An 18,959-nucleotide genomic window follows, 5' to 3' on the forward strand; every position below is an offset into this window, starting at 1 on the left:
TTTTGTCAATTTTGTACAAATATCCTCAGTATCCTCCTACTTCGTATCAGTGAGATGTCCTTATGCAGCTATGGTGGGTCTAGTTAGTCTTCAAGGAACCCCAGGAAGGTTTCAGGGCCCAGAAGGTCAAAGCTGATAGACAGAGGTCACATTGTTGGCAGCTGTATCTTCCTGTTACTCAGTGGATATTTCTATGTGTTCTCTAAATTTTTTTAACTTTTTTTTATTGAGTAATAGTCATTTTACAATGTTGTGTCAAATTTCAGTGTAGAGCACAACTTTTCAGTTATATATGAACATACATATATTCATTGTCACATTTTGTTTTTGCTGTGAGCTACCACAAGATCTTGTATCTATTTCCCTGTGCTATACCATATAATCTTGTTTATTTATTCTACATTTGGAAATCCCAGTCTGTCCCTTCCCACCCCTTGCCCCCTTGGCAATCACAAGTTTGTATTCTATGTCTATGAGCCTGTTTCTGTTTTGTATTTATGTTTTTGGTTTTTTTTTTTTAGATTCCACATATAAGTGATCTCATGTGGTATTTTTCTTTCTCTTTCTGGCTTACTTCACTTAGAATGACATTCTCCAGGGACATCCACATTGCTGCAAATGGTGTTATGTTGTCAGTTTTTATGGCTGAATAGTATTCCTGTTCTCTAAATTTTTAAGCTAGTGATTCAACACTGGATGTACATTAGAACCACTTGTGGAAGTTTCAAAACACAGGAAAGACTAAACATCATTCCCACAAACTCTGATTCAATTTTCCTGTGGGAGGGGAGGGGCAGTGGGACCTAGCCTCAATATTTTACAAAGCTCCAGGAGATTCTAATGTACAGCCAGCATTGAGAACCATTGTTTTAAATGCAGAAATTTTTTAACTTTAGCAAGCACCAAAATCACCTGGCGGGTTTGTTCAAACAGACTTGCGGGCTCAGTTCCAGAGTTTCTGATTCAGTTGGTCTGGGGTGGAAGCTGAGAATCTGCATTTATAATTGGTTTTCAGGAATGTTAATACTGCTAATCCAGGGGCCACACTTTAAAAATCACCATTCTAAATGTCACAAAGCATTTCACTTACATATCAAAATTAATTCAGCTAAACCCTTTAAACTTACAGGGAACACCACTCAGTGACTAATGCTGCTTATTTAGGTCTAACTATTTGCCGGACTTGGTGAGAAGCAGCAGAGTAGCACAATGAAAATCACTTTCAGGCTCTCACTCTCTCATTCCCTTACACTTTCTTTTTTCCCTCTTTGCATTGATGGAATCTGGAAAGCAGTTTTTTTTTTTTTTTGAAAAGCCCAAGAAGGTCATTTCTGAAATTTTCCCTGGGGTCCCAAGTGTCTACACAACAGCTAGGGTTGCTTTGTTATGGGTCCGTCCTTGGCAGAGACTGATGGGCTCTGGCCTCAGCACCCTGGAGAGCAGCCTATACACAGTGCTATACACAGTGATAGAACAAGGACAATGCAATGGCAGTAATCATTCCCAGTGAAAAGGAGGAAGAATGAAAGACACACAGCAGTCCCTGATCTAGTAACAAATGCCTAAATCCCACTGGACAGACACTGTGGAATCTCTTAAAAGTACAAGCATCTCAAAAACTTAATGGACTTCTGTTCGCTTGCTTCTGGTCAGTTTTCAACCCTGCTTTTCTTGCTCTTATGCCTCTCTCTCTCCCTTTCTCCCTCCTTGCATTCTCCCTTCTCTGTCTCTCTCAACTCAGTGATAGCTATCTTGAGTCTATCAGCTGTGAAAAAGATTGTGTCCCTAGAATTAAAAACAGTGCTTTGCACTGGAAAGTGCTCAATAAATATTTATCGAATGAACTATTTAGGGGAAGGGTACCCTCCACTTTGTCTCCAATTTATCTTGAAATGCGTCAAAAAGTTTGAGTGTTGAGGCCACCACGAGAGTTTCTGATTCATTTGGTCTGTGGTCTAGGGTGGGAATTGAGATGGTTGGAAGGATGGCTAGAAGAAGGAAGAAATCAATGATTATGTGTTAGGACAAGTATAGTGCAATGATAATGACAGAACTTGGGTACTGGGTATACAGCTGTTCATTGTAAAAGTCTTTCAATTTTAATGTATGTTCAGGTTTTTCTATAACAAAATGTTGGGGAGAAATTAAGTGTAATGCCTAGGACCTAAGTACCCTGCTTTAAACAGCACACAGTAATTTATAGCTTTGACCTGTGTTCTCATTCCCTGTCTCTCTCCCTTCTTTCTCCCACCAAGGGAGGCTGAGTCTTGGACATTCCACACATTAACTAATTAATGTGTCATGCTGGGTGCAGCCCTGTTCTGATAACCTAGCTAGCAGAGACCTGCAGTGGATGTGGGCTCCTCCATGGGCAGAGAAGCACTCCAGCAACTGCCTCCCTCAGAGCTCAAATGCCAGATAGCTGGTGCTCTAAGAGCACATGGAAGGCAAAGATTGAAAACCAGGGAGTAGTTACTCTCTCCCAGGAGAAGGCTTAGGTTGGAGAGAAAAGTATATATTTAGTACTCAGCCATCAAAGTGCAGGAACAGCCTCCATAGCAGCCCTGAATCCACACTCTCCCTACCTCCAGCTGTCCCAGGACTAGGACCACACCTCTCTCTGCTTCATACCCCATTGACCCAAGACATGGGTTGCATTACAAAGTGTGAGGCACCGCAGGACAAAGTCTATGTCATATTAAGAACAGAACAAATTTTCAGGCTGGAGAAGCCCTCCTGAGTTGTTGCCATGCAAGATAAATGATCATGATCCCAAATATCTCTTCCATTCTTCCTCTCCAAGAGATCTGTGGCATTGGACACCACACAAAGGACTTAAACCAGATATAGGAAAGATCTGTCATGATGTTTGGGTGCACCTCATACAGGTCAAGGAATCTACGGCATTCCCTTTTATAAAGGTCCCACCGCTCTATGTGGGCACGCTTCTTCCATAGCAAACCAGCAATTTTCAGACTGTAATTTCTGCAGTGTATTAGAAGTTGGCATTACACCTGAAACCAGCATTGTCAACTAACTATACTACAATAAAAAAATTTTTTTAATGAAAAAAAAAGTCGGCGTGAGTGGAAGAGCAAGGAGGGCATGTAGGGGTGAGGAGATGGCCTCAGGGCCGGCAGCATGGGCTTCAGCTCAGCTACTTGGTAAGGGTATTTTCGACCCACCCTCCACGTCCTTGTTGCTGCCACTTCTCCCACCCCACCCCTCCCCCTTCCACCGCCACAGGACCAGAGGCAGCTGGGACCGCGGGGAAGGAAAGCAAAGCCGATGCTCCCCCTGTGGCACTCAGGAAAGCCCAAGTGGTTTTCTGTCATCCTTTTTCCCTAGTGCCTTTTTTATTAGCTTAATGAAGCCCTACTACTTGTGGGTGCAAAAAAAGAGAAAGAGAGAGAGAGAGAGAACTGAGGAACAGGAGATGGAAAAAAATAATGTGAGACGAAGCAACCCTGATGACTCCGCCTTAGGCCTGGGTGTTGTGTTGTACCCTGGGAATTAGGGGTCGGGTGGGAGCTCGTTTTGGAGACACAACCTATGCCTTTGTCATCCCATAAAGCATCACGGAGGCAGCTGGCAAAGACGTCAGCTCCACACCCTGGCTCTGCCAGTAGCCTTGGAAGCTGATGTCTCCCTCAGAGGCCACTCCATCGGCAAAGCACACCCAGAGCTCTTCCCTCAAGGACAGTCATGGTGTCCCGTTAGTCTTAAAACTCCAGTGTCCAGCACACAGCCTGACATGCCATAGGAGCTCAATAAGTGCTGGATCATTTGGTGTGTGAACCTATGAGCCTCCCCACTCTTCCTTCCCATCACCTGCTGGTAGGCACAGGCTCGGGCCAGGGGGATGGCATAGACATCAACGCGTGAGTGCTTAGCACTCTCCTCACGGAGCTGTCACTCTGCCACCAACGTGCTCTCCCTACAGAGCAGGCCCCACATAGATTTTTCTCCTTTGAATTCTCCAGGAAGATATATTGATCCAGCCCAAGTGACATCAATAGACCCAGGTAACTGAATAAAGCTTCTGGAGTTTGCCTTAAAATATGTATGATTTAACCACAGGACACCAATTGGTAGCTTCACCACCCACCCCTCCCTCGCTCTCCATCCACTGTACCCATTAAACACCATCCTCATCTCAGGTCTAGCCTCCCCTTCCCAATCCAGGCACTTTCTGTCCAGTCCTGGGATGACATGAAGAGACCGTGGGTGGAAATTAAAGGTGAGGTGACAGGAGGTGGAGGAAACCATGTAATTCCATCCCATGTCCCAAAGCAGACCTTGTCAGCTCCCTGACACACGGGTCACTGCTGCTCCCTTTCTCAAAATGAAATACTCAGAGGCCCATTTCTTCCACAGCCTGGTGGGTGCAGCCTGCCTTGGCCCTCTGAGAAGCCCTACTCCTCTGTGCCTGCTCAGAAACATCATCTGGTTTCCTCTCTGAGCTGGGGCAGGGGCTGACATGAGCTCTGAAGGGTGGTTTGGCTCTCCTGGGCCCCTCCCCTGCCCCCACTGCAATTCCTGGAGCTTCTCTACCATTTTAACTCCTGAGGGATCTGCAGGATGTAGGTTCACATTGGCCACTTTGCCACCCACAAGTCCTGTGACTTAAAGCAATGTTCTGTGCTACGGATCCCTCCCTGACAGGTGGAAATAATAATACCTACCTCATAGGGGCGGCACCAGGATTAACCAAGCTAATATACATGATGTGCTTAGCCTACTGCCTGGAACATCAGATTAGTCATAAAAAATAAGTTTCTCTCTACGGAACACATATTATGCACTAGGCAGTGCTTACATGAGTCACCCCAACCCTCATCACCACCCTCTGAGATAAGCACTCCTGTCAGAGCCATTTCACAGACATGGAATCTCAGGTACACAGAAGCTAAGTAACTTGCCCCAAACCCACAGCTAGTAAATGACGGAGCCAGGACTTGAACCCAGGTCTGTGTGATTCCAGGGCTTACAGCTGAATCACTACATCAATGTCCCATTCAACACATATCACTTCCCTTCTCCCTTCCCACCCACCTCCCCCAGCCACCCCCACACTGTGAATTCTTTGTCAGGACACAAGTCTTGAATGCAGAGATGGCAAACTTTTCTTGTAAAGGACAAAATTACAAGTATTTTCAGCTCTGTCACACTACTCAACCACGTGTCGTGTAAAAGTGGATATGAGAAATATGGGCACAGGTTTGTTCCAGTGAAACTCTACTGACAAAAACAGGTGGCTGGATTTTGCCCAAGGGCTGTAGGTTTCTGATCCTGCTCTAGAGGAACAGCCCAGTTCTAGGGGAAAAAAAGACAGGATGGAGAAGACTTGGCAAACAGTAGGTGCTCAATAAGCACCCGTGAGTTGACCTAGAGGCCATTTTGTCCATCTCCTTGAATTCAGGCAATAGCACCAATAAATAAACAGGTCTCCAATTCCAGTTTCACGGAAAAGCTGATTCTGTTCTCCTTTGTTGTCTGGTTTTGTGTCCAGTTAATGTCAGGAAGTTTCCCTCCCACCTTGGTTCGTCTGTGAATTGAGATTTTTCTCTACTGGGAATTAACAGTCTATCAGACCCAAGTCTGCCCCCTCCCCTGCCCTGGGGACATCTGTACTCACTGAGAGACAAGGCCACTCTCCTCATGAAGCCACTGCATCTACAACACAGGGTTCCGTTTCACCGAGGATGGGAAGGGCCTGCTTCTTCCTCCCCAGGCAGTTGGGCCACATACTGCCGGAGGGGAAATTCTTCATCACATCTCAGAGAAAAACTAGAGTGCTCAATACCAAGGCATAGACAGCAGCTTTCTGGCCTCCTTCCAGAGGTGAGAAGGCCACCTCAGGTGGAGTAGGTCCCTTCAAAGGAAGTGCCAGTGTGGTCAAAGACTTGCCACTGCAGGAGGAGCTTGGGGGCCAGCCAACTGGGCAGCAGTGTGGGGACCCCTCACCTCCTCTGCAGCTGTCACCCCTGGGGCTCAGCCTGCAAGAGACAGAGAGAACATATTTTGAGTTGATTTGTTTTCACTTGTATTTATTGGTATGTGGGCCTCAGATGTTTGAAATGCCCATATGGTCCCTAACACAGGTTACAGCAAAAAAATCCAATCTTGGAGTTGAAATAAAGCCAGAATTAAACAGCCAGTTCCATGAACCACGTCATCCATAGTCCTGAGGGCTTTGCAGAGGGCAGGAGGCAGGAGAGAATTTGGGTTCTGACAACCAAGAGTCTAACCAATCGAGCCTCCTATTTATGGCAGGCTGCTTCTCTCGCCCCCTCGAATCTTCTCTTTCTCCCTCCTACTTCTTTCTGGATTCAGCCTCTGCTTCCCTACACCCACAAGGGCTCTTCCCAAGGCCACTGGCTCCACAGGGAGCCCAAACTATTGCAACGACATGGCTTTTCCACTCCAGGGGCAGGAAGGCTGGAGCTGTGTGTTGCAGGGCTGTATTTATGGTTCCCACTGCTTGGGGCATCTCTGGCACAGACTGCAGTCACGGTTTGGAGTATTATACCTCTGTAACAAAGGGGGTACCTATTTCTTCCCACGATGACCTCCCTCCCTTGCCAGCTTCACCTTTCACAGCACATTCTCTCTCAGTCCCACCATTTAGCACTTTGCTATCCATCAACTTGAAATCTTCTCTAAAGATCCTAGAGAGTCCCTCCCTAATTATAAAGGAAGCTCCTTGAGGAAAGGGCTGGAGATTCAGAATAACTGTATCTTAACATGTTGAGGACAGAACAATAATAAACCACTCTTGGATCCGCAGTTCACAGCATTCTGCCTTTATGCTGCAGAGGACAGGGTTGCGTTCATTCCCATCACACAGCCCTTGCAAGCACATTCCCTCCATCTGGAATACCTGCCCCCACCGCCAACCTCCATGTGACTGATGCCTTCCCATCAGTCAAGTCTCAGCTCAAACACTGTCTGCAGCAATGCCTTCTCTTGTCACTCAAGCCAAAGTGCTCCCAGAGCTATTCAGTGAACATTTATTGCATGAATGAATGGTCTCTATTTTGCAGATGAGGAAACTGAGGCTCACTGTGATTAAAAATTACTTATCCATGATCAAAGAGCCACTTAACGGCACAAACTGAGGTCTTCTGATGCCAGAATGTCAGAATGCTTATATTTCTTATGTACTGTGGTACACCTTGACAGCTGTAATTTTCATTCAGTGTTTATCCACCCAGTACTCCGTAAGCCTCATGACGACAGGATCTGTATCTGTCGGGTTCACTGTGTGTGGCTGTGCTATCCAGCACAGGACATTGCATCAATAGCAAGTGTACCAAGGCTCACACAAGAGACTAATAGAGACTAATCAACACATTGCCATCTAGTTGGGTCTCAGTAAATATTTTCTGATAGACTGAGAGCAGTGAACCCAGAACACAGATGAAGTTTTGAGTCTTCACTTTTTCTAGTCTTCCTTCTTTGAGTAGTGAAATAGCCTTTTCCTGGAATGTGCTCTGGGTTCTAGGAGCCACAGTGATGCTAGGGGAATTTCTTTGAAAATGTGGAGCAAGAGCAGGTAAACTGAATATCTAACATGAGTAGCTTTGTGCCCGGTTATAAATATCAGCTAATTACAGCACAGCTCTGGTCCTTTGGGATCTTTCATCTAGCATGAATTTCCCTCACTCAGCAATCAATGCCCACACTTCTCTTCTCCACAACCCCTCCATTCCCAGGGTGGGTCAGAGGTGTCAGGGGCTACTGGCTCATCTCAGGATAGAGAGTTTCACGGCTGGGAGCAGAAATGGCAAAAAAGACAGAAGTTATGAGCCTACTGCCAGCAGGGAAATAGACTGAAAGGCTGCTAACCCACCGTATCCATCTGAAATTTCATAAGATTTGATCCACTCTCATGTCGTATACTAATCTGTTTTTTTTTTCCTTCAGGTTAGACTCTCCTTCATTTTACTCAACTACTTTTTTGCAAGATCAAGTACATTTGTACTCTTAGGCTCTTTCTTCCTCTCTCCACCTGCCCCCACTTCTGCCTTCCATCTAGTCCTTCTCAGTTTGAAGAAGGCAGTGTAGTGTAGTTAAACACACAGGCTTTGCAGTCACACTAATCTGGGTTTCATTCCTTGCTCTGTCAGTTAGTAGCAGATTGCCTCTAAGCAAGTTACCTAAACTTCCTTAAGTCTCAGTTTTCTCATCTATAAAATGGAGATAATCTTCACAGGGGCGTTGTGAGGGTTAAATAGTGTATATTGCCTAAAGGGTTTAGCACAATGCAAGACAAACATAAGAATTCAGTAAATAGTGGCTGCAGTTATTCCCATTCCTCATCTCATTTCTCCCCACCCAGCTGCCTCTTTCCCTTCCCTTTGGCTCTGTGTCTACACACATACGTAGTCTGACTTATAAAACACCAATCACTTCATCCAACCCATTATCACAAATTGGTCAAGATGCTTGATTACCAGTCCCTGATATTTCAGACTTTGTCTCTCTCTCCTGCCTTCATTTCCCCATATTCTTCTCTCCTTGAGACACTTCACTTTCTCCATTTTTCCTGAAAATACTTGCTGAGACACAGGCCATCAGCAGTACCTTGCAGTCATAAGCCTGACCTGGATTCTGCTCAGAACACTTGGCTAAAAGAGTAGGGGTGTCCGCCACTTAAGAGTCTCTCTCAGTTTGCCCGCCATGTTTAATTCACATGTGTTGCAGACCATTTAAAGAGGCCCAATGAGCTGTGAAGTTCAAGATATGAGCTATACAGATTGTACATTACTGAATTAAGATGCTAAATGTGGAATCTAAGTGATGCTGAGGAGGGAAAGTGAAAGTCTTAATGGTTTATAATGATGGAAAGCAGGGTAGGTCAAGTCAGTAGCAAATTGAAAAGATGCATGACTTCAAGGAAAGGGCCATTTGTCATACTAAAGTCATCCTCAATTTCTCCCTCTCCCTCACACTCTACATTCAATCCATCACTGAAACTTGTCAATTCTACCTCCAATAAATCTCAAGTGTCCCCTTCTCTTCATTCCCACTGCCATCACCCAAGGTCAAGCCCCTATCTCTTCTCTCTCTGACTATTGCAGTGGACACACTTGTCTCTTTGGCTCCATCTTGTCCTTCTTTAATCAGTCTCCACCCAGCACCCTTTCAAAAATATAAACCAAATCATGTCACTCCTCTGTTTAAAATCTTCCCATGGCTCCTGTTGCTCTTTTAATAAAATCCAAACTTGTTATCATGGTTTCAGAGCTCTCTGTGACCATTCTCATCTTCATCCATTCTCCTCATTGCTGACTCTACTCTGGCCATTCTTGTCTCTTTTATGTCCCTCCACCAAGCTAAGCCATTGCCACCTTCAGGCTCTGGCATTTGTTGCTTCCTCTGCCTGTGTTTTACACAGCTGGTACATTCTTATCCCGCTTGTCTTGGTACAGAGCAGTGTTCTTTGGCCCCCTCTCAATGAAGTCTGCTCCACCCTAGCTCATCATACTGTTTATGCTCTCAAGAGCTCGCTGATTTTTGTTGACTTTTTTCTATCTGCTCTATGAAGACAGAGACCATTTCTACATTATTCATGCTGTATCCCTTGCACTCTTACAGTGCATGTAATATAGTATTTGATCAATAAACATTTGCTGAGAGATTAAGTGAGTGAATTTGTCACAGGAAATCCATTCCAAGATTTGATCTTTCATTGGCCAATTATAGACTAAAATCATTTCTCACACCCCTTCATGTCTTGGCTCTAAGCTGAAAATCCACATCCACCAAGATGATTGAATGTAACATAAATGACACAGGCAACTGATCCTCAACAAAGTGAGAAAAAAAAAAACACAACTTCTATATTAGTGGAAATAAAACACACTGATTCATTCAGTAAATATTCACTGAGTACCGATGATGTGCCAGACACTTCTCAGGCACCAATAATACACTGGTGTTTATCACAGCCCTTGAGTGGAACTTACAGAGTCTGGGAAAGGCAAAGGTCAAATATATAAATATATAATTATACCCTGGGTTAAGTGCTTGGAAGGAGAGGAAAAGTGTCAGGTTGAGAGTAACAATGAGGGAGGCAGAGTGGTCAGGAAATGCCTCTCTGTAGAGAAGAGAAATCATTCAAGCTGAGACCTGAAGGATGATGAGTGAGTAATGAAAGGGAGATGGCCCAAAGGCAAAGCGTTTCACCATCTGGAAGGACAATATCTCAGAAGAGCACTGAGAAGCTTGGGTTGATACGTCCCCATGGACGAGGGGAAGTCAAGGAGCCCTTACTTCAGGGACCAGGGGTGATCAGATGTGGAGCTCTCTGCCACTCTCTCACACTCTCCTTTAGACAGAAGGGAAATCAAATTTTAAAAAATTAATTTTTTCCTCAAAAATAACTTTGGCACCCCGAGTCTTGACATTCTGAATCAGAAGGAGCCCCAGACAGGCTCTTCCTTTGTCCCAACAGCTCTGTTCTTGGTCTTCATTATGTGTCTTTAGCTCCTTAAAGGATTAGAGCTGATCGGAAAACCCTCAGCACATCAACCTCTCCCTGTGTAGTGAGGATCTCTCTCTCCCCTCTCCAGATTCCTCTGATTCCTCTGAGTGGCTGACAGCACGTAGAGTAACATCTATGGCATAATTTTCTGGGCACACTTGTTTAAGAAAAACACCAAAATTATTTAATAGTCCACAACTCCCATCATCTCATTATGCATGTCTGGGCAGGCAGACCAAGAGGGGAAGGAAGAACAGATAGAAGACCAGTGTCCTGCTGAAGTCCCCAGGCACTAGTTCCCCTGCTGGACAAGCTCTTCAGTAAGTGACCACTCTATGCCAGGAGGAGCCCCCATTAGTCATGCCCACAGTGGGGGCATCCATGGCTCCTCTCCTGGGCCTGGAGGAATCTAAGAGAAATAATGGGCAAAATCTGGGCTAGGAGTCCATGCACAGGATTCCAGTTCTGCTCACTGGCTACTAATGAGTCCCCACCATGTTGTGCGACTGTGAGCAAGTCTCATCATCTTTCTGAATCTCAGAATCCTCTGTTCCTCTGGTAAAATTAACTCATTAAATTAGCTCAGGGGGTTTGTAGTATTTTTTTTTAACAGTATAATCTTTTCTTTGGAGGAAATCTTATGTGAAGCCCTAATACAGAAAACATGAAGAGTCAACTTGCACTTTGTCCCTTGAGGAAGGCTCCAAGAATGTGTTCCTTAGCATGTCTGATGCTCCTTGAAACAACTTAGAAACCCCTGAATTAGAGGCCTGCGCAGTCTTTGATTCTAAAGGAGTGGAGACTGATTTGCCCCATGTTATGGACCTAACTATGTTAGGTCCTAACCCCAAATCTGTATGTTAAAGCCCTAGTCCCCAGTGTGACATGATTTAAAGATGGGTCTTTTAGAAGGTAATTAAAGTTAGATGAGGTCAAAGAGTGGGGTCCTAATCTAATAGGATTGGTGGGCTTATAAGAAGAGAGAGAGAGAGAGAGAGAGAGAGAGAGAGAGAGAGAGAGAGAGAGAGAGAGATCCCTCTTTTCATGTGAACACACCAAGGAATGGTCATGTCAAGACACAGCAAGAAGGCACTGTCTGCAAGCCAGGAAGATCACCAAGAACCAAATCAGGTGGCACCTTCATCTTGGACTTCCCAGCCTCCAGAACTGTGAGAAATAAATTTCTGTTGTTTAAACCACACAATCTGTGGTATTTCTAATGGCAGCCCTAGCAAACTAATACAGCCCAGTTGTGGAATTGGTGGCCTCTCAGTCCAAGGATAAGAGTAGCTGTCATAACTTTGCATTTCACTCCTTTAATGTCCATAAAGTCAGGGTCTCAGTTTGAAACCAAAGGAAGGTACCACTCTCTCCACAAGAGTTTCCCCTTCCACTCAAATGACATGGATATCTTTCTTCCATGAGCTCTTCCTGCCCTTCTGTTTTGTTGATCTCTTAGTCGGATAAGAAAAATCAACCTACTTTAAAATCGTACAGGCAGTTAGTTCTTTCCAGTGTTCCCTCCTAACTCTAATTTTATTCCTTGGTCCAGGAATCTTTGCTGATACCCCAGTAGGTATCAAATAAAGAACAAAATGTCACCTGCCCCATGTTGCCTTCTGTAACTTCCCTGCAGGTCACCTAAGTTGTGGGTCACTCATCAATACCACTATATTTCTGTGTTTTCTGCTTTTGCACACTGTTTGTTCTATTTTTTCATCTAGAAAGCCTCCCCTGCCACCCCTGGATGTCTACATCCTCCCCACTCTTCAAGACCCAACTCAGACACCACCTTCTCTAGGAAAGCTTTCCTGAAATCTCTAGTTGGAAATATTACCTACCTCTTCTGCACCTCCATCGCGGCTGACCATGCTAATCGTGGCACATAGCCCCCATTTTCCCACTGTAACTACTGGATAACTTCTTAAATCCTCTTCTAGGTTGTAAATGTCTTAAGGACAAGGACCATGTCTTATTCATCCTTTCATCTTACATACTGTCTGGCACTGTGCCTTGTAATTAGAAAGTGCTCAATAAATAATAGTTAAAGGAATGAATGGATGGATGAGTTTGAGAATAACTGTATCTGATTAAGTCAGGAATAATTTAAGTATAGATAGAGATTTTAATATGCCTGCACATAAAAGAAGAAGCATGAACCTGGAATACGTGATGAGTTTGGGGGCAGATGTCAGAGATGAAAGGTGTAGTAACTCATAATTCATTCAACAGCTACACGTTTGTTGGGCACTAACAACATGCCAGGAACTGTTACACCACTGGTGAGCAAAAGAGACCAGATTCTTGACTTCTTGGAACTTGCAGTCTAGTGGGAGAAACAGACATTAAATAGACACTTGAATATTGTATAAAATAATAATTATAACTAGTAGCTCTTTATATAAAGGAAAAGAAGTTCCTCTAAGGGAAAGTAAGAGAGAGACATAATTTAGATTGAAAGGATGAAGAAAGGGCTCTCTGAGGAGGTGGCATTTTAGACAAAAGTTAACTAGGTTAAGATCTGAAGGGTGATTAGAAGTCAGCCAGGCCTAGAGGCAGGCAGAGGTCCTAAGGTAGGAAACTGATGCCTGGAAGGAGCTGCACAGCCAGTGAGGCCCAAGTGTAGGCAGGGGATTCGTAGGAGAGGACAGTGTACCCAGTGCTCGCACAGCGCCCTCCAGGTAAGGAGTCTGGGTTTATTCCAAGTGTGGTGGGAGGTCATTGAAAGGTTTCAGCCTTGGAGGCACATGATCCTCCCCTCACTCTGGCTGCTGCCTAGAAGAAAGACTGGAGCAGAACAATCTTTGGATGTAGGGATTGGCTACAGAGACTGCAGTTAGGAGACAACTACAAGCGAAGAGTCTAAGTGGTTTAGACTGAAGGGGTGGTTGTGGATATGGAAAGTAGCAGTAAGACTGGAGAAATATTTTGCAGGTAATTTAGAGGCATATATATATTATATTTTCTTACTGTCAATGTCTTACAACAATGTCTCATAAGTCCATAACAGCAAGGACTTGTCTTATACTTTGCTGAATCCCCAAGGCTTGTAACAGTGCTTGGCATATCATAAGTGATGAGAAAATTTTGGTGAATAAATTTATGATGGAATGATTTATCAATCAGAAGTAAAAGTGAAAAAGAAGGAAGAGTAAAGAATGACTGTCAGACCTCCTACACTGTTGGTGGGAATGTAATTTGGTGCAGCTACTATGGAGGACAGTATGGAGGTTCCATAAAAACTAAAAATAGACTTACAATATGATCCCACTCCTGGGTTTATATCCAGAGGAAATTCTAATTCAAAAAGGCACATGCACCTGTATGTTCACAGCAGCACTATTACAATTGCCAAGATATGGAAACAACCTAAAAGCCCACCAACAGATGAATGGATAAAGAAGCTGTGATATATACTGATTGATATATACATATACATATACATATACACACACACATGTATATACATATATATACAATGGAATATTATTCAGCCATAAAAAAGAATGAAATCATGCTATTTGCAGCAACATGGGTGGACCTAGAGATTATCATATTAAGTGAAGTAAGTTAAACAAAGACAAGTATCATATGATATCACTTATATGTGGAATCTTAAAAAAAAATGATACAAATCTTACTTACAAACCAATTTACAAAGACTCATGAACATAGGAAACAAACTACGGTTACCAAAGGGGAAAGGGCAGGAGAGGGATAAATTAGGAATTAGGGATTAACAGGTACAAACTACTATATATAAAACAGATTTTAAAAAAAAACAAGGACCTACTATATCGCATAGGGAACTATATTCAATTTCTTATAATAACATATAATGGAAAAGAATCTGAAAATATTTTTATATATGTATGTTTGCACATAACTGAAGTGCTTTGCTATACACCTGAAACTAACATTGTAAGTCAACTACACTTCAATAAAAAAATTTTTTTAAAGAATGAATGTCAAGGTTTGGGCTCTAGCACTAAGGAGGACTGAGGTGACATTTACTGAGATGAGAAAAAATGAAGAGGAGCTATTTTGGGGAATAAAACCAAAAATCTATTTTTTGACATGTTGAATTTCATCGATGCCTATGAGATTTCCCTACAGAAATTCTGGTCTGGGGATATAAATATAGGTAATATCTTCCCAGATACAGCATTTCAAGCCCTGTGACCATCTAAGATAGGACTTCTTGACCTGAAGTCTGCAATGGCCAAGGGGCTCATCAAGGTCCATGAATTTGGATGGGAAAAATATTATGTCTTCATTTTTACTAAATTCTAAGTGAAATTTAGCATTTTCTTCAACTGTGAATGTAGATAACAAATTACAGCAGTATATGCAGTAACTGTGACTTCTGTCAGTAATAAAAATTACAGATATTTTCATAACATGTTACAAAGATTACAGATATCTTGCAATATCATTTGTAGTTATCACTACTTCAACATCACAGAAGTCACTGGACTCACCATTGGATATTTTTATTGAGCACACAGACTAAAAATTTGCACATATATTGCTATATTACAAATTTGTTTTTTAATGTTTGGGTAAGTGTTTTTCAGAATAATGTCTTTCTTTTATTTTTCTATTTTACTGACTGTATTTGAAAGCATTATTGTGAGAAAGGGTACATAGGCTTGACCAGACAGACAGAGGCTCTGTGTTAAGAGTTCATGGCAGGAGCTTAGAGAATGTGTCTGAGGAAGACAGAGCTACTGGGCACACAGGAACTGTCCCAGGAGTGGAGGTTGGAAGAGGAATGGCCAAGGGGGTCAGGGAAGCTGACCAGAGAGAGTAGATCAGACCAAGGATGAGCCAGTCAAGGTCAAGAGAAGCAGGAAGCTATGGAAAGCTTATAACTGGAGAAGAGAGAAGAATGAAGTGGTCCAGGAACTGATCCAGGGTTCATACCCAGGGAAGGCTAGAGAGAGGAGAAGTCTGGAAACCAAGGCCAGGAAACACTATTAAACAGAGACCTATGAACAGCCTCTCTTGAGCTGGGGACCCTGGGACACATCTTCCAGAAAGGGACTGGGGACCCCCAGCTGGGTGTAAGGATGTCTGAGGCAGGGCATCAATGGGGGATCACTGGGCTGAGAGCCCCGGGATTCAGGCCCTGCCCTTGACCCTCTGCAACTCTGGTCCAATCTACTTCCTTCCCTGGTGGGTCTGTTTCCTCATCCTATAGCTGAGGGAGTTGAACTAGAAAATCTCTAAGGGTCCCTCCAATACAGACAATGCAGGATTTGGTCACGGCTCTGTTCTGGGCCTGCTGTGTTATCAGCTGACTGGTCACACTGGACAAATGCCTTCCCCCTCTGGGCCTCCAACTCCTAAAATTCAAGAGACTGGCCAAATGTCCTCTTGGACTTTTCCAGCACTAATGATCTGTATCTGAGGATGTTTGTTTAAAACCAAGTCTGGGGTGCCCAGCCCAAAGGGCTTTGCTTTCTCTGATTGACAAAGTCAAAAGAGCCTTACCTGGGCTAGAGCTAAACACGAAAAGGGGAACCAGGAAATGGACTCAGCTGCTCAGAGCCCCCCTCCTTTGTTTTCTCCTTGGATGCTGTTCAGACTGTTTCTCACAACACCTCATGACATTTACTGGTTTCTGAATTGTTTCCCACCCCTTTCTCCTTCCCATGGACTATGAAATCCTTAGACTAGGGGCATTGCCTTACAGGTTCACTTTTTATCTCTACTGCCTGGCTTAATAAACATTTGCTGAATGGATGAATAATATAACAAATTTGTGAATAAATGACCTAACAATTATATAACAAATTACTTTGAGAATCATTCTTTGGGGCAAGAGTTACTGAAGTGCAAATAGAGAGTTAAATATCTTAGCATGCATATTAAAATGGGCTATGATCAATAGGTGGTAAATGCCAAATTTTATTAATTTTATATGTACCCAAACCTTAGAGGAAAATAATTTTTATAAGTAATTCATTCTGGTCACTCTATGGGAAGTGAGGTCTCCATTGCCATCCCTACCCTTTTCCCTGAGCTCCTTCTCCAAGGCCCCAGTGGGGAATGAGTCAAATGTTGATCTCACTGGTCAGATTTCAGGCCATTGACTGGCCCTCTCTTCTGCTTCTTGTCTCAGGAGCAGTCCCTGAGCCATCGCCTACTTAAGCTTGAAAACCAGCTGCAGAGAGATTCTCCCTGGACTTGAGCCCAAGCTGCATGTTCTAACCAATTTTACCAAAAAATTTTACTTGTGGTGAGGTACCCATCCAGTAACAGAGTGGCTCAGGGTTTCCCATTTGCTGTGTGTGTGCAGCCACCACAAGGACACAAAAGGAAAATATGTAGCTAAGGCAGGACCAGATTTGGGTTTTCCTAGGTCCCCTTGGTCTGTACCAGAGAAATCCCCATTCCCTTAGGTGCTTGAGGGAAAAACAGAGTATACCAGTCCTTGTATAGAGCCCAGAGAGGTGAACTGAGGAAACGAGAATGGCTTAGAAATTGTTAAGTTACAAGGAACCGAAAGTCACTTCAAATAACTTAAGAAGTAAGTATGGTGAAGATACAGGAAATTCGGAGAACCAAATTGTATCAAGGGGAAAGCAGAAGATAGACGGCACAGAGATAAGGAGTTAGTGAAAGGTTAAGGAAATAGAGATAGCAACTGTGGGTGCCTCTTTGAGAAAGTTCAGCAATAAAGCAGAGAAATGAGTCAGTAACCCAAGGGAGTATTGGAGAAGAAAAGGTTCTTGGGATGTAAATTAAGGAAAAGGAGTCAGAAGAGGAGCAAATGAGGAAAAGAAAGATGAGATCATTGATGCACAGTAGATGCTTAATAAAAATGTGCAAATTAATTGAAACTACTTGAGCTGGAGAGCATTAAAGTTAACATGTGGCTCAGGGGACACTGAGCATATTTTCTGCATTTCTGTCCTCATGTTAGGTGACTACTCTCTGACTTCTCCAGCACTGCAGTGTGAGATTCGGGTGTTACCCTCTGAGGAAATCAGCCACCCTCTCAGGGCTACAACCAGGGAAATAAACAGTGTCACAGTCCTCAAAGCCACAGGCAGTCCCAGTGCCAGCTGCCGCTAGTTCCTGCCTATTGTGAGACCAGACATTTGTAAAGAGGGCAGAAAGCAAGCAGTAGTAACCGAGATCACATTTCCAAACTGATGCCATGAATCATTATTAGCCAAATATCAGTCCCCATAGAAGTTGGTCTTTCTCCCAAAGGGGATTCTTGCTTCACAGCCAGGACAACAGGGGGTCTGGAAATGGGGCCAGTTCAAGCTAATTATTTCAGTCACCATACAGAATTAAAGAGGTAAACTAAGTATATGAAATCCTTCAGGGACATTTTGGTTACAAGGAAGAGATGTCCACACAAGCCAACTTGGATAAAATGGAATTTATCTTAAGCACCCTGGGGAATATCTTAGAACAGAACTGAGAAAAAGGAAGGGAGGGAGGGAGGGAGGGAGGGAGGGAAGAAAGAAAGAAAGAAAGAAAGAAAGAAAGAAAGAAAGAAAGAAAGAAAGAAAGAAAGAAAGAAAGAAAGAAAGAAAGAAAGAAAGAAAGAAAGAAAGAAAGAAAGGAAGGAAGGAAGGAAGGAAGGAAGGAAGGAAGGAAGGAAGGAAGGAAGAAAGGAAGGAAGAAAGGAAGGAAGAAAAAAAGGAAGGAAGAAAAAAAGGAAGAAAAAAAGGAAGAAAGGAAGATGCAATGGGCTTTACAGGAAATGGGAAGTTGACGTGTTCTGTTTTTCTCCCTCTATCCTCTTTCTACCCTAAATCGTCTTTCAACTATTCTATGTTATCTTCATTTTTCTCTCTCCTCAGACCAGCTTCTGTGCTCATTCACCCATTTCTACATGGTCCAACACAAATGCCCTGAAATGGTGGCCACCCCCTCCCCCCCAACTCTACTGCTGGAATTTTGTAGCTTAGCTCCTGGAGGTTAATGTCTCAGTCTACACCCTCTTCTATATTCCCTGCAAAGACCCATTTATTAGCTCAGTGAAGGTCAGGTGTCTACATTAAAACAATCAGATATTATACAGGTAGAGGCACATGATAATTAGAATCGCCTTTTGTAGGCTGTGGGTGGGCAGGTTTTCTATGAATGGGATGGCATGGGAGAAAATGATTTAGATTTATTTAGTTCAGAAAGTCTGACTAAAAGTACACTCTGGGCTGAACCTGATTTCCCAAGTGCTATGGGAAAAGTTGACTTAGTCTCTCACCTTCCTTTTAGGAAAACTCTTTGATCAAATCGGGAGCAGGGAGAGGAAAATACCTAGAGACCTGGTTATTAGGTTATATTATCTCCCTGTAGCTTCATGCCCTTGCCATGTTCCCATTCTTCACCCTGCCTAAGAAATAGACTAGCCAACAAACTCTGTGCCTGGGCAGGAGCCACGAAGAAACCCATTGCTGTATTTGGAGGAGCAAAACTCCCCAGGGAAAGGATGTTTGCCTCA

At 43.5% G+C, this 18,959-nt stretch overlaps 1 protein-coding gene across 5 annotated transcripts in view; it reads right to left on the reverse strand.

The window, feature by feature from the left end:
- Window positions 1-18,959, reverse strand: part of KCND3 (potassium voltage-gated channel subfamily D member 3) — a 526,784-nt gene that overhangs the window by 354,143 nt on the left and 153,682 nt on the right. For 3 of the 5 annotated variants that reach the window (XM_074370165.1, XM_074370164.1, XM_074370167.1), the window contains exon 3: window positions 5,639-5,999. The exons of the other annotated variants lie outside the window; for them this stretch is intronic. The gene's annotated coding sequence lies outside the window, so the exon portion shown is untranslated. The remainder of the gene's footprint in view (window positions 1-5,638; window positions 6,000-18,959) is intronic. 5 annotated transcript variants of the gene reach the window in all.

Source organism: Camelus bactrianus, chromosome 9 (assembly GCF_048773025.1).
Source record: "Camelus bactrianus isolate YW-2024 breed Bactrian camel chromosome 9, ASM4877302v1, whole genome shotgun sequence".
Taxonomy (NCBI): Eukaryota; Metazoa; Chordata; class Mammalia; order Artiodactyla; family Camelidae; genus Camelus; species Camelus bactrianus.